Below are 16,768 nucleotides of genomic sequence, written 5' to 3'. Positions count from 1 at the left end.
TAGACACTATCCGAATGTAAAATCAGGGTCGCGCGCATGGCGCATTTCGTGACAAAACATTTCTAAATATTCCATTACCGTACCTCGAAGCATGTCATCCGCTGTTTAAAATCAATTTTTATGCAATTTATCTCGTAAAAAAGCGATAATATTCCAACCGGGAATCTGCGTTTCGATAAATAGAGGGAAAAACAGAAAGACGGGGGCGGCCAGTGCACGAGCATGAAGCCCTTTGTCCTCTGATAGACCACTTAGCAAAAGAGCTTGTGTGTTTCAGCCAGGGCTTTGAATTATGTCATTCAGGTTTTTCCTGGGCTCTGAGAGACCATGGAAGCCGTAGGAAGTGTCACGTAACAGCAGAGATCCTTTGTAATGAATAGAGAGGGCAAGAAATGGTCAGACAGGGTACTTCCTGTACAGAATCTTCTCACGTTTTGGCCTGCCAAATGAGTTCTCTTATACCCACAGACACCATTCAAACAGTTTTAGAAACTTTGGAGTGTTTTCTATCCAAAGCTAATAATTATATGCATATTCTAGTTTCTGGGCAGGACTAATAATCAGATTAAATCGGGTACGTTTTTTATCCAGCCATGAAAATACTGCCACCTAGCCATAACAGGTTAAACCCCAGACTACATAAATCAAACACCCCTTAAATAACACACACAACCTGAACCATATGAAACAAATACCCCTCTGCCACCAAATATAATACAATTACTCCCTCTGCTGGCCAGGACATGACAGTACCCCCCCCCCCAAAGGTGCAGACCCCAGAATGCACCTAAAAAGAAAAACCAACAACAAAAACAAAACCCAAATTCCCCCTAAACAAAGGGAGGGAAGGGAGGGTGGCTGCCGTCAACAACGGCACTAGTGCTACCCCCCCCCTCCCCAACCCACCTATACTGGAGGTGGCTTAGGTTCGGGACGTGGACTCCGCTCCACCCTAGGCTTCGCCCACTTAGGTGGCTCTGGACTGACGGGCGGCTCTGAACTGGCGGGCGGCTCTGGCGGCTCTGGACTGGCGGGCGGCTCTGGACTGGCGGGCGGCTCTGGCGGCTCCGGACTGGCGGGCGGCTCCGGACTGGCGGGCGGCTCTGGCGGCTCCGGACTGGCGGGCGGCTCTGGCGGCTCCGGACTGGCGGGCGGCTCTGACGGCTCCGGACTGGCGGGCGGCTCTGGCGGCTCCGGACTGGCGGGCGGCTCTGGCGGCTCCGGACTGGCGGGCGGCTCTGGCGGCTCCGGACTGGCGGGCCGCTCTGGCGGCTCCGGACTGGCGGGCCGCTCTGGCGGCTCCGGACTGGCGGGCGGCTCTGGCGGCTCCGGACTGGCGGGCGGCTCTGGCGGCTCCGGACTGGCGGGCGGCTCTGGCGGCTCCGGACTGGCGGGCGGCTCTGGCGGCTCCGGACTGGCGGGCGGCTCTGGCGGCTCCGGACTGGCGGGCCGCTCTGGCGGCTCCGGACTGGCGGGCCGCTCTGGCGGCTCCGGACTGGCGGGCCGCTCTGGACTGGCAGGCGGCTCTGGACTGGCGGGCGGCTCTGGCGGCTCCGGACTGGCGTGCCGCTCTGGCGGCTCCGGACTGGCGGGCCGCTCTGGCGGCTCCGGACTGGCGGGCCGCTCTGGCGGCTCTGGACTGGCGGGCCGCTCTGGACTGGCAGGCGGCTCTGGACTGGTGGGCGGCTCTGGCGGCTCCGGACTGGCGGGCGGTACTGGCGGCTCCGGACTGGTAGCAGACTCACCCGGTTCCGGACAGTGGGCCGTCTCCCCTGGTTCCGGACAGTGGGCCGTCTCCCCTGGTTCCGGACAGTGGGCCGTCTCCCCTGGTTCCGGACACTCTGGACGAGGCACTGTTGCCGGATACTCTGGACGAGGCACTTGCCGGGCACTCTGGATGAGGCACTGTTGCCGGACACTCTGGACGAGGCACTGTTGCCGGACACTCTGGATGAGGCACTGTTGCCGGACACTCTGGACGAGGCACTGTAAGCCTGATGCATGGGGCTGGTAGTGGAGGTACCAGCCTGGGGACAAGCACCTCAAGGCTAGTGCGAGGAGCGGAAACAGGCTGAGTAGGACTAGGCTGACTCACTGGAAGCTTGATACGTGGTGCTGGTACTGGACGTGCCAGACTAGAGGTTCGCACTTCCGGGTCAGCACGAGAGGCGGGAACTGTAACAACTGGGCCAGGGAGGCGCACAGGTGGCCTTGATCGCACCTCCTGCACAACCCGTCCTGGCTGGATGGAACTAGCAGCCCTGTACGAGCGGAGTGCTGGTACAGGGCGAACTGGGCTGTGTAGGGGCCTGATGGTTACCGTGCGTAGAGCGGGAGCAGGGTAGCCTGGTCCTAGGAGGCGTACCGGCGACCAGACGCGCTGCGCAGGCATCCTCCTACCAGGCTGGATGCCCACTCTAGCACGGCATCTGCGAGGGGCTGGAATAACTCGCACTGGACTGTGCGTCCGTATGGCCGAGATCGTGCGCACTTCTTCAAAACACGGCGCCCTCCACTCCATATGTTTCTTCCTATAAGCACGGGTAGCTGGCTTAGGGCTCATCCTTGACCCAGCCAAACTACCCGTGTGCCCCCCCCAATTTTTTTTATTGGGGGTGCCTCTCGTGCTTCTCCCTCAGCGCGTACATAGCCTCATATCGACGCCTCTCCGCCTTGGCCACCTCTATCTCTTCCCTTGGGCGACGGTATTCCCCAGCCTGGTGCCAAGGTCCTGCCCCGTCCAGAATATCCTCCCAAGTCCAGCTCTCACTATAGTCCATGTATTCCGTCTGCTGCTCCTTTCTCCGCTGCTTGGTCTTTGTTTGGTGGGTTGTTCTGTAACAGTGGTAGCCATTGTTGAATAGACCAAATCGCAGGCGGGATGTGAATACTCATCTTTTAATTATATTAGAATAAAGCATACACGGGAAAACAATAAACAATAACGACTAAACACAGGTTAACCTGTTAGGGCTAGGGGGCAGCATTTGCACGTCTGGATAAATTTTTTTTACCCGATTTAATCTGGTTACTAATCCTACCCAGTAACTAGAATATGCATATACTTATTATATATGGATAGAAAACACTCTAAAGTTTCTAAAACTGTTTGAATGGTGTCTGTGTATAACAGAACTCATTTGGCAGGCAAAACCCTGAGACATTTTCTGACAGGAAGTGGATACCTGATGTGTTGTATTGACTTTAAACCTATCCCATTGAAAAACACAGGGGCTGAGGAATATTTTGGCACTTCCTATTGCTTCCACTAGATGTCACCAGCCTTTACAAAGTGTTTTGAGTCTTCTGGAGGGAGATCTGACCGAACAAGAGCCATGGAACGATGATGTCCCATTAGACACCTGGCGCGCGAGTTCATGTTGGGTACCCTCGTTCCAATACGTTATAAAAGAGTATGCATTCGTCCACCTTGAATATTATTCATGTTCTGGTTAAAAAAGGCCCTAATGATTTATGCTATACAACGTTTGACATGTTTGAACGAACGTAAATATATTTTTTCCCCTCGTTCATGACGAGAAGTCCGGCTGGCTTAGATCATGTGCTAACAAGACGGAGATTTTTGGACATAAATTATGAGCTTTTTTGAACAAAACTACATTCGTTATGGACCTGTGATACCTGGAAGTGACATCTGATGAAGAGAATCAAAGGTAATGGATTATTTACATAGTATTTTCGATTTTAGATCTCCCCAACATGACGTCTAGTCTGTATCGCAACGCGTATTTTTCTGGGCGCAGTGCTCAGATTATTGCAAAGTGTGATTTCCCAGTAAGGTTATTTTTAAATCTGGCAAGTTGATTGCGTTCAAGAGATGTAAATCTATAATTCTTTAAATGACAATATAATATTTTACCAATGTTTTCTAATTTTAATTATTTAATTTGTGACGCTGACTTGACTGCCGGTTATTGGAGGGAAACGATTTCCTCAACATCAATGCCATAGTAAAACGCTGTTTTTGGATATAAATATGAACTTGATAGAACTAAAAATGCATGCATTGTCTAACATAATGTCCTAGGAGTGTCATCTGATGGAGATTGTAAAAGGTTAGTGCATCATTTTAGCTGGTTTTATGGTTTTGGTGACCCTGTCTTTGACTTGACAAAACATTACACACAACTCTTGTAAATGTACTGTCCTAACATACTCTAAATTTATGCTTTCGCCGTAAAACCTTTTTGAAATCGTAAAACGTGGTTAGATTAAGGAGATGTTTATCTTTCAAATGGTGTAAAATAGTTGTATTTTTGAAAAATTTGAATTTTGACATTTATTTGGATTCAAATTTGCCGCTCTTGAAATGCACCTGCTGTTGATGGAGTGCACCACGGGTGGCACGCTAGCGTCCCACCTAGCCCATAGAGGTTAAGTTTTGCTTAGATTATATAATTACTTATATTATGAATTATTACTCATATGCTTACTTGTAATTTTGTATTAGGTTGAGATTAGTCTCAAAACTGTGGAATATAGTGGTAAAATTACAAACTCTATTATGCACATCATTTACATAAACCTTAAATCTAAACATTTCCACTGTCTGTTTCTCTCATGTAAGAAGAAGACAGTGTTTTCCTTCTCTTGTTTCTCAGTAACTTAGTCACGTGGCCAAAGACAAAAGGGCCGTCTGAGAGTGACCAGTTTTTTGGTCCATCCTGTTTTTTCCCTATCTTTCAAGGGTACAGCTGTGTGGAGGGGGGGTTGTGGGGTCACGAGTCCCTCGTGGGCGCTCTCCGGGGTTCGCACGGCACACCACAACTGAGAGAAGAGAAACGGTCCACCGATAAATAAGACAGGCAGTAGCTAGATCATTCACATCCCTGTCTTCCTGAATGTATTATACTAATTCTGTTTCTACTGAGTGTACAAAAAATGAACAATACCTTCGTAATATTGAGTTACCCCCGCCCCCCCCCCCCCCCTTTTGCACTCAGAACAGTCTCAATTCGTTGGGTCATGGACACTACAAGGTGTGGAAAGCGTTCCATAGGGATGCTGTGCCCATGTTGACTCCAATGCTTCCCCACAGTTGTGGCAAGTTGGCAGGATGTCCTTTGGGTGGTGGACCATTCTTGATACACACAGGAAACTGTTGAGTGTGAAAAAACCCAGCAGCGTTGCAGTTCTTGACACAAACCAGTGCGCCTGGCACCTATTACCATACCCCCCCCCCCCACCGATCAACTGTAAGTGCTGTTATTGTGAAGTGGAAATGTCTAGGAGCAACAACGGCAGAGATCGATGTGGAAGAACTTGACTGGCCTGCAAACCTCAACCCACCTCAACCCCATCATACACCTTCGGGATGAATCGGAACGCCGACTGCGAGCCAGGACCTAATCGCCCCAACATCAGTGACCCGACCTCACTAATGCTCTTGTGGCTGAATGGAAGCAAGTCCCCCCTCAGCAATGTACCACAATCTAGCAGCAAAGTCTGTGACCAACTCCATGTCAATGCCCATGATTTTGGAATGAGATGTTCGATGAGCACGTGTCCACATACTTTTGTAGTGTATTTTGATCTTGCCCATTCACACTCTGAATGACACACACACACAATCCATGTCTCAATTGTCTCAAGCATTTTTTTTTATTACCTGTCTCCTCCCCTCCTTCATCTAGACTGATTGAAGTGGATTTAACAAGTGACATCAATAAGGGATCGTAGCTTTCACCTGGATTCACCTGGTCTGTCTAATGTCATAGAAAGAGAAGGCATTCTTAACCTGTTAGGGCTAGGGGGCAGCATTTGCACGTCTGGATAAAAAAATGTACCCGATTTAATCTGGTTACTAATCCTACCCAGTAACTAGAATATGCATATACTTATTATATATGGATAGAAAACACTCTAAAGTTTCTAAAACTGTTTGAATGGTGTCTGTGAGTATAACAGAACTCATTTGGCAGGCAAAACCCTGAGACATTTTCTGACAGGAAGTGGATACCTGATGTGTTGCATTGACTTTAAACCTATCCCATTGAAAAACACAGGGGCTGAGGAATATTTTGGCACTTCCTATTGCTTCCACTAGATGTCACCAGCCTTTACAAAGTGTTTTGAGTCTTCTGGAGGGAGATCTGACCGAACAAGAGCCATGGAACGATGATGTCCCATTAGACACCTGGCGCGCGAGTTCATGTTGGGTACCCTCGTTCCAATACGTTATAAAAGAGTATGCATTCGTCCACCTTGAATATTATTCATGTTCTGGTTAAAAAAGGCCCTAATGATTTATGCTATACAACGTTTGACATGTTTGAACGAACGTAAATATATTTTTTCCCCTCGTTCATGACGAGAAGTCTGGCTGGCTTAGATCATGTGCTAACAAGACGGAGATTTTTGGACATAAATGATGAGCTTTTTTGAACAAAACTCCATTCGTTATGGACCTGTGATACCTGGAAGTGACATCTGATGAAGAGAATCAAAGGTAATGGATTATTTACATAGTATTTTCGATTTTAGATCTCCCCAAGATGACGTCTAGTCTGTATCGCAACGCGTATTTTTCTGGGCGCAGTGCTCAGATTATTGCAAAGTGTGATTTCCCAGTAAGGTTATTTTTAAATCTGGCAAGTTGATTGCGTTCAAGAGATGTAAATCTATAATTCTTTAAATGACAATATAATATTTTACCAATGTTTTCTAATTTTAATTATTTAATTTGTGACGCTGACTTGACTGCCGGTTATTGGAGGGAAACGATTTCCTCAACATCAATGCCATAGTAAAACGCTGTTTTTGGATATAAATATGAACTTGATAGAACTAAAAATGCATGCATTGTCTAACATAATGTCCTAGGAGTGTCATCTGATGGAGATTGTAAAAGGTTAGTGCATCATTTTAGCTGGTTTTATGGTTTTGGTGACCCTGTCTTTGACTTGACAAAACATTACACACAACTCTTGTAAATGTACTGTCCTAACATACTCTAAATTTATGCTTTCGCCGTAAAACCTTTTTGAAATCGTAAAACGTGGTTAGATTAAGGAGATGTTTATCTTTCAAATGGTGTAAAATAGTTGTATTTTTGAAAAATTTGAATTTTGACATTTATTTGGATTCAAATTTGCCGCTCTTGAAATGCACCTGCTGTTGATGGAGTGCACCACGGGTGGCACGCTAGCGTCCCACCTAGCCCATAGAGGTTAATGTGTTGTACATTCAGTTACACTGTTATAATAACCAAACAGTTGGATAAAACAAATATTGGTGATGTAAACTGGGTGTACAAAACATTAAGAACACCTTCCTAATATTGAGTTGCACCCCTTTTTGCCCTCAGAACGGCTTCAAATCGTCGGGGCATGGATAAGGTGTTCCATGGGGATGCTGGGGCCATGTTGACTCCAATGCTTCCCCACAGTTGTGTCCAGTTGGCTGGATGTCCTTTGGGTGGTGGACCAGTCTTGATACACACGGGGAAACTGTTGAGAGTGAAAAACCCAGCAGCGTTGCAGTTCTTGACACTCAAACCAATATTTTGTGTTGCCCATTCACCCTCTGAATGGCACACATACACAATCCATTGTCTCAAGGCTTTAAAAAAATCCTTCTTTAACCTGTCTCTTCTCCTTCATCTACACTGATTGAAGTGGATTTAACAAGTGACATCAATAAAGGATCAAAGCTTTAACCTGGTCAGTCTGTCATGGAAAGAGGTGTTCATAATGTTTTGTCCACTCAGTGCATGACAGGATTGGATGTTTATATATATTTTTAGTCATTTAGCAGACGCTCTTATACAATACATGCATGTTTTGTTCAATCAAGTTCATATTTATATCAAAAACCAGCTTTTTACATTAGCATGTGACGTTCAGAACTAGCATTCCCACCGAACACTTCCGGTGAATTTACTAAATTACTCACAATAAACGTTCACAAAAAACATAACATTATTTTAAGAATTATAGATACAGAACTCCTTTATGCAATCGCGGTGTCCGATTTTAAAATAGCTTTTCGGTGAAAGCACATTTCTTCGTCAGAATGCACTCCCAGGACTTCAACTTCAACAACAAATGTTGGTTTGGTTCCAAATAATCCATGGTTATATCCAAATAGCGGCGTTTTGTTCGTGCGTTCAAGACACAATCCGAAGGGTAACGAAGGGTGACGCGCCCGCGCGTATCGTGACAAAAAATTTCAATATATTCCATTACCGTACTTCGAAGCATGTCAAAAACTGTTTAAAATCAATTTTTATGCGATTTTTCTCGTAAAATAGCGATAATAATCCGACCAGGAGACGTTGTTTTCGTTCAAAGACTGAAAATGTAAAATGGACTCTTCACGTGCATGCGCACGCCCGTTTCACTGTTCTCAGATCGACCACTATCCAAATGCTCTACTGTTTTTCAGCCAGGGACTGCAGTGTCATCATTCCCCGTTTTTGCGCCTTCTGAGAGCCTATGGGAGCCTTAGAAAATGTCACGTTACAGCAGAGATCCTCTATTTTCCATAAAAAGGCCAAGAAATGGTCAGAGAGGGCACTTCCTGTATGCAATCTTCTCAGGTTTTGGCCTGCCATGTGAGTTCTGTTATACTCACAGACACCATTCAAACAGTTTTAGAAACTTTAGGGTGTTTCCTATCCAAATCAAACAATTATATGCATATTCTAGTTTCTGGGCAGGAATAATAACCAGATTAAATCGGGTACGTTTTTTATCTGGCCGTGAAAATACTGCACCCTATCCTAAACAGGTTAAACTGCAGCCGTCGACACAGCAGTTCTTAACCTGTTAGGGCTAGGGGGCAGCATTGACACGGCTGGATAAAAAACATACCCGATTTAATCTGGTTACCACTCCTACTCAGTAACTAGAATATGCATATACTTATTACATATGGATAGAAAACACCCTAAATTTTCTAAAACTGTTTGAATGGTGTCTGTGAGTATAACAGAACTCAAATGGCAGGTCAAAACCTGAGAGATTCCTTTACAGGAAGTGGCCTGTCTGACCATTTCTGGAACTTCTTTGCCATCTCTATCATTTACTAAGGATCTCTGCTCTAACGTGACACTTCCCACGTCGTCCATAGGCTCTCATAGCCCGGGAAAAAAGAGAATGTCGTCATTCCAGCCCCAGGCTGAAACACATTATCGCCTTTCTCAAGTGGCCCATCAAGAGACACTAGCTTATGCGCGTGACCCCGACCGCCCCCGCCTTTGGGATTTTTTCCTCTGTTTGCCGAAAAGGAGATTCCCTGTCGGAATTTTACCGCTTTTCTACGAGAAAAATGACGTAAAAATTGATTTTAAACAGCGGTTGACATGCTTCGACGTACGGCAATTGAATACTTTGAATTTTATTGTCAGGAATTGCGCCAAGCGCGCGACACTTCTTTACTATTTCGGATAGTGTCTGGAACGCACGAACAAAACGCCGCTATTCGGATATAACGATGGATTATTTTGGACCAAACCAACATTTGTTATTGAAGTAGACGTCCTGGGTGTGCATTCTGACGAAGACAACAAAAGGTAATGACATTTTTATAATAGTAAATATGATTATGGTGAGTGCTAAACTTGCCGGGTGTCTAAATAGCGAGCCCGTGATGCCTGGGCTATATACTTAGAATATTGCAAAATGTGCTTTCACCAAAAAGCTATTTTAAAATCGGACATATCGAGTGCATAGAGGAGGTCTGTATCTATAATTCTTAAAATAATTGTTATGCTTTTTGTGAACGTTTATCGTGAGTAATTTAGTAAAATGTTAGCGAATTCCCCGTAAGTTTGCGGGGGGTATGCTAGTTCTGAACGTCACATGCTAATGTAAAAAGCTGGTTTTTGATATAAATATGAACTTGATTGAACAAAACATGCATGTATTGTATAACATAATGTCCTAGGGTTGTCATCTGATGAAGATCATCAAAGGTGAGTGCTGCATTTAGCTGTCTTCTGGGTTTTGGTGACATTATATGCTGGCTTGAAAAATGGGTGTCTGATTATTTCTGGCTTGGTACTCTGCTGACATAATCTAATGTTTTGCTTTCGTTGTAAAGCCTTTTTGAAATCGGACAGTGTGGTTAGATTAACGAGAGTCTTATCTTTAAATGGCTGTAAAATAGTCATATGTTTGAGAAATTGAAGTAATAGGATTTTGAAGATTTTGAAAATCGCGCCACAGGCTGGCAGTGGATGTTACGTAGGTGGGACGAATTCGTCCCGCCGGTCACATAGAGGTTAAAAGAGGAAGTAAACATAGACAAAGCTATATTAAAATTGTCAGTCTAGAGCACCAGTGAAAGTGATTTCGAAATGGGAGAAGTCAGGAGCAATTTATATAAGGACGGTATTTGGTATCATGATAAGTCACCAATACTACCTAAGTCATTGTTTAGAGATGCGGCAAGATTGACACATGGGCAGAGCCATGTGTCAACAGGGGTGATAGTAGAGCAGGTTCGGAAACACTTTGTGGCCTATTGGATAACGAACTACTTAAAAAAACATGTTTTATAATAGATAAGTATATTAAATGGGAAGAAGCGGTCCCAACTTACTGGGTGGACACGATTAGGGTCGTTGGTTTACTAGTATCTATCTCTTTAAATAATGGATTACATTTTAGCTGATCAGGTAAACCATATAGAATGCCAGAGTTAGGGAGGCCAGAACAGGTAGACATAGAAGTTGAAGATTTACTAACAGAACACATGGTTAACGAAACCCGTATGTCTGAGACTTTGTGTCCAACAGGTGAATTACAGGAGAAGATGATTCACTCAATCCAACCAGGAGACTGGGTGTGGATCCAGTCCCTCAGGAGAAAAGAACTGGAAGCAGCCACGGTGGGAGGGCCCATACCAAGTGTTCCTGGTAATAGCCTTCACGGTTAGAATAGCTGAAAGAGCTACCTGGGTTCATATCACACATTGCGGGAGGGTAAGACACACTGACACTGTCGAACAATCGCAGAGTTAGGAGAAGAACCGAATACCAATAAGGTTCGGAGGTTACCTCTCTAACGAAGATTCCCTAAACCGCCCGATCCTCACTGTGTGCGTTCATAGAAGTGAAAGTGTGGGTTGGCCTCTAGCCAGTGATATATTCTCCAGGAGGGGGTGGGGCTTTACAGGGATACTGGTCAGTCTGAGCTGTCTGATTGTGGGAGCCATATTTCGGTGTTCCTCAAGGTTCCGTTTTAGGACCACTATTGTTTTCACTATATATTTTACCTCTTGGGGATGTCATTCGAAAACATAATGTTAAATTTCACTGCTATGTGGACGACACACAGCTGTACATTTCAATGAAACATGGTGAAGCCCCAAAATTGCCCTCGCTAGAAGCCTGTGTTTCAGACATAAAGAAGTGGATGGCTGCAAACTTTCTACTTCTAAACTCGGACAAAACAGAGATGCTTGTTCTAGTTCCCAAGAAACAAAGAGATCTTCTGTTGAATCTGACAATTAATCTGGATGGTTGTACAGTCGTCTCAAATAAAACTGTGAAGGACCTCGGCGTTACTCTGGACCCTGATCTCTCTTTTGAAGAACATATCAAGACTGTTTCAAGGACAGCTTTTTTCCATCTACTTAACATTGAAAAATCAGAAACTTTCTGTCCAAAAATTATGCAGAAAAATTAATCCATGCTTTTGTTACTTCTAGGCTGGACTACTGCAATGCTCTACTTTCAGGCTACCCGTATAAAGCACTAAACAAACTTCAGTTAGTGCTAAATACGGCTGCTAGAATCCTGACTAGAACCAAAAGATTTGATCATATTACTCCAGTGCTAGCCTCCCTACACTGGCTTCCTGTTAAGGCAAGGGCTGATTTCAAGGTTTTACTGCTAACCTACAAAGCATTACATGGGCTTGCTCCTACCTATCTTTCCGATTTGGTCCTGCCGTACATACCTACACGTACACTACGGTCACAAGACGCAGGCCTCCTAATTGTCCCTAGAATTTCTAAGCAAACGGCTGGAGGTAGGGCTTTCTCCTATAGAGCTCCATTTTTATGGAATGGTCTGCCTACCCATGTGAGAGACGCAGACTCAGTCTCAACCTTTAAGTCTTTACTGAAGACTTATCTCTTCAGTAGGTCCTATGATTAAGTATAGTCTGGCCCAGGAGTGTGAAGGTGAACGGAAAGGCTGGAGCAACGAACCGCCCTTGCTGTCTCTGCCTTGCCGGTTCCCCTCTATCCACTGGGATTCTCTGCCTCTAACCCTATTACAGGGGCTGAGTCACTGGCTTACTGGTGTTCTTCCATGCCGTCCATGGGAGGGGTGCGTCACTTGAGTGGGTTGAGTCACTGACGTGGTCTTCCTGTCTGGGTTGGCACCCCCCCCTTGGGTTGTGCCATGGCGGAGATCTTTGTGGGCTATACTCGGCCTTGTCTTAGGACGGTAAGTTGGTGGTTGGAGACATCCCTCTAGTGGTGTGGGGGCTGTGCTTTGGCAAAGTGGGTGGGGTTATATCCTGCCTGTTTGGCCCTGTCCGGGGGTATCATCGGATGGGGCCACAGTGTCTTCTGATCCCTCCTGTCTCAGCCTCCAGTATTTATGCTGCAGTAGTTTATGTGTCGGGAGGCTAGGGTCAGTCTGTTACATCTGGAGTATTTCTCTTGTCTTATCCGGTGTCCTGTGTGAATTTAAATATGCTCTCTCTAATTCTCTCTTTCTTTCTTTCTCTCGGAGGACCTGTGCCCTAGGACCATGCCTCAGGACTACCTGGCATGATGACTCCTTGCTGTCCCCAGTCCACCTGGCCATGCTGCTGCTCCAGTTTCAACTGTTCTGCCTGCGGCTACGGAACCCTGACCTGTTCACCGGACGTGCTTGTTGCACCCTCGACAACTACTATGATTATTATTATTTGACCATGCTGGTCATTTATGAACATTTTAACATCTTGACCATGTTCTGTTATAATATCCACCCGGCACAGCCAGAAGAGGACTGGCCACCCCTCATAGCCTGGTTCCTCTCTAGGTTTCTTCCTAGGTTTTTGGCCTTTCTAGGGAGTTTTTCCTAGCCACCGTGCTTCTTTCACATGCATTGCTTGCTGTTTGGGGTTTTAGGCTGGGTTTCTGTACAGCACTTTAAGATTTCAGCTGATGTACGAAGGGCTATATAAATACATTTGATTTGATTTGATAGCGCCCCGCATACTTGCTGCATAGAAATATTTCTCAAACCAGCACAGCCGTCACAAAAATCCAAAATAGCGATAAAATAAATCACTTACCTTTGAAGATCTTCCTCTGTTTGCAATCCCAAGGGTCCCAGCTACACAATAAATGGTTGTTTTGTTTGATAAAGTCCCTCTTTATATCCCAAAAACTCAGTTTGGTTGGCGCGTTTTGTTCAGTAATCCACCCGTTCAACATGCAGACAAAATAATCCAAAAAGTTACCAATAAACTTCATCCAAACAAGTCAAACAACGTTTCTAATCAATCCTCAGCTACCCTAATATGTAAATAAACAATAAAACTGTAAATCAAGCAAAGTGTTTTCTATCAAATACAACCAATTATATGCATATCCTAGCTTCTGGGTCTGAGTAACAGGCAGTTTCCTTTGGGCATGCCAGACTCTCCGAACTTCCGAACACTGCCCCCTAGCCCGAAGAAGTTAACAAATTGGCCCATAACTTCAACAAACAATAACATAGACATACTGCAGGACCCATAACTTCACCTAACAACATAGACCTAGGACTATAAATAATTTCATACTTCAGGTGAAACATGGAAACTAAAATGTCTTTCATGACATTTCATAACCTGATCACCAGATAATTTTGTGAATAATCCCACTAGGCTATTCTGTAATGTGTTGCCATTCTAAATGTCCTGAATAAAGGAAAATAGCTCTGTGTGTTGTACAATAGCCTATCCATCAAGGAACAGTTCTCTACACATTATGAGCTAAGTATCTCTGTGTGCAAACAGACTAACGAGACGCTACTGTAAATCAGGCAGACAATAACACATTATAAACATCAATTTCTTAGGGATGTTGGATCCAACGTGGAGCACGGCATAACTGTCTTTACGAGAGTAATGAATGAAGAAGCACTTTGGTTGTTGTTGCATGTCGTGATGTTTGTCATGTGACTGTCATTCAGAAAATGATTTCCTGGATCAGCTGATGATAGTTGAACATGTGACTAACTAAACAGCTACAGTATTAAGAATTATGTGTAATTATTGAAGAACTGCGTTAATGACAGTATCCATTTGGGTGTTGTCAATAAAGTAAAGATGACTCTTGGTTAGAACCATTGGATTTAGCAAACTCTGAAATGATTTAGGATTTCTGTGCCCATGAAAACTATTTTCCCAGCGTACCATAAGGAGACACTAAATGTTACGTAATTAGAGAGCATTTCAGAGATCTGAATACAAAAAAACTGTCCGACAGCAAGATCCAGTATTTAACTTAAAGTTCATCATTTGACAAGCGTAACGTTATGATTATAACTACTGTTCCCTGAAGGAGGGAAACTAGGTACAACATACTATTAAATCCACACATTATGACTATAACTACTGTTCCCTGAAGGAGGGAAACTAGGTACAACATACTATTAAATCCACGCCTCGCTGGAAGCCCCGCCTTCTACAGGTGATGAGCGCGAGGCTCGGATTTCTTCCTTAAATTTAATACCGCTCTTCACCGACCCAGGAAGGGGTGGGGCCAAACAGGTGTTGTACCTCGTTTCCCTCCTTCAGGGAACAGTAATTATAGTCAAAGTTACATTTGGGGATGTCTGATAGTATTTCTGATTGTCTTAACACACCACCACTAATGAGTTGGCGTGTTTAAATTTTTGGGCTTTATGTAGGTCATTTTAAACTTAGCAATGGAAATAAAAATGTATATTTATAATTTTCATTTAAATAGAATGTAGATTAACCACAGAGAATGATGTTGAGATAAAGACAATTATAATTATTAATACTATTATAAATTATATAGGAGCATAACGACTGCTGGTGTAGCCTATTACCAGAAACTATAGGAGCATAACGACTGCTGGTGTAGCCTATTACCAGAAACTATAGGAGCATAACGACTGTAGTCTATTACCAGAAACTATAGGAGCATAACGACTGCAGGTGTAGTCTATTACCAGAAACTATAGGAGCATAACGACTGCTGGTGTAGTCTATTACCAGAAACTATAGGAGCATAACGACTGCTGGTGTAGCCTATTACCAGAAACTATAGGAGCATAACGACTGCTGGTGTAGTCTATTACCAGAAACTATAGGAGCATAACGACTGCTGGTGTAGTCTATTACCAGAAACTATAGGAGCATAATGACTGCTGGTGTAGCCTATTACCAGAAACTATAGGAGCATAACGACTGCTGGTGTAGCCTATTACCAGAAACTATAGGAGCATAACAACTGCTGGTGTAGCCTATTACCAGAAACTTTAGGAGCATAACGACTGCTGGTGTAGCCTATTACCAGAAACTATAGGAGCATAACGACTGCTGGTGTAGCCTATTACCAGAAACTATAGGAGCATAACGACTGCTGGTGTAGCCTATTACCAGAAACTATAGGAGCATAACGACTGCTGGTGTAGCCTATTACCAGAAACTATATGAGCATAACGACTGCTGGTGTAGCATATTACCAGAAACTATAGGAGCATAACGACTGCTGGTGTAGCCTATTACCAGAAACTATAGGAGCACAACGACTGCTGGTGTAGCCTATTACCAGAACCTATAGGAGCATAACGACTGCTGGTGTAGCCTATTACCAGAAACTATAGGAGGACAACGACTGCTGGTGTAGTCTATTACCAGAAACTATAGGAGCATAACGACTGCTGGTGTAGCCTATTACCAGAAACTATAGGAGCATAACGACTGCTGGTGTAGTCTATTACCAGAAACTATAGGAGCATAACGACTGCTGGTGTAGTCTATTACCAGAAACTATAGGAGCATAATGACTGCTGGTGTAGCCTATTACCAGAAACTATAGGAGCATAACGACTGCTGGTGTAGCCTATTACCAGAAACTATAGGAGCATAACGACTGCTGGTGTAGCCTATTACCAGAAACTTTAGGAGCATAACGACTGCTGGTGTAGCCTATTACCAGAAACTATAGGAGCATAACGACTGCTGGTGTAGCCTATTACCAGAAACTATAGGAGCATAACGACTGCTGGTGTAGCCTATTACCAGAAACTATAGGAGCATAACGACTGCTGGTGTAGCCTATTACCAGAAACTATAGGAGCATAACGACTGCTGGTCTAGCCTATTACCAGAAACTATAGGAGCATAACGACTGCTGGTGTAGTCTATTACCAGAAACTATAGGAGCATAATGACTGTAGTCTATTACCAGAAACTATAGGAGCATAACGACTGTAGTCTATTACCAGAAACTATAGGAGCATAACGACTGCTGGTGTAGCCTATTACCAGAAACTATAGGAGCATAACGACTGTAGCCTATTACCAGAAACTATAGGAGCATAACGACTGCTGGTGTAGCCTATTACCAGAAACTATAGGAGCATAACGACTGCTGGTGTAGCCTATTACCAGAAACTATAGGAGCATAACGACTGCTGGTGTAGCCTATTACCAGAAACTATAGGATCATAACTACTGCTGGTGTAGCCTATTACCAGAAACTATAGGAGCATAACGACTGCTGGTGTAGTCTATTACTAGAAACTATAGGAGCATAACGACTGCTGGTGTAGCCTATT

Source organism: Salmo salar, unplaced genomic scaffold (genome assembly GCF_965601325.2).
Source record: "Salmo salar unplaced genomic scaffold, fSalSal1 ptg000691l, whole genome shotgun sequence".
Taxonomy (NCBI): domain Eukaryota; kingdom Metazoa; phylum Chordata; class Actinopteri; order Salmoniformes; family Salmonidae; genus Salmo; species Salmo salar.
Note: the sequence above shows the minus strand (reverse complement) of the source record.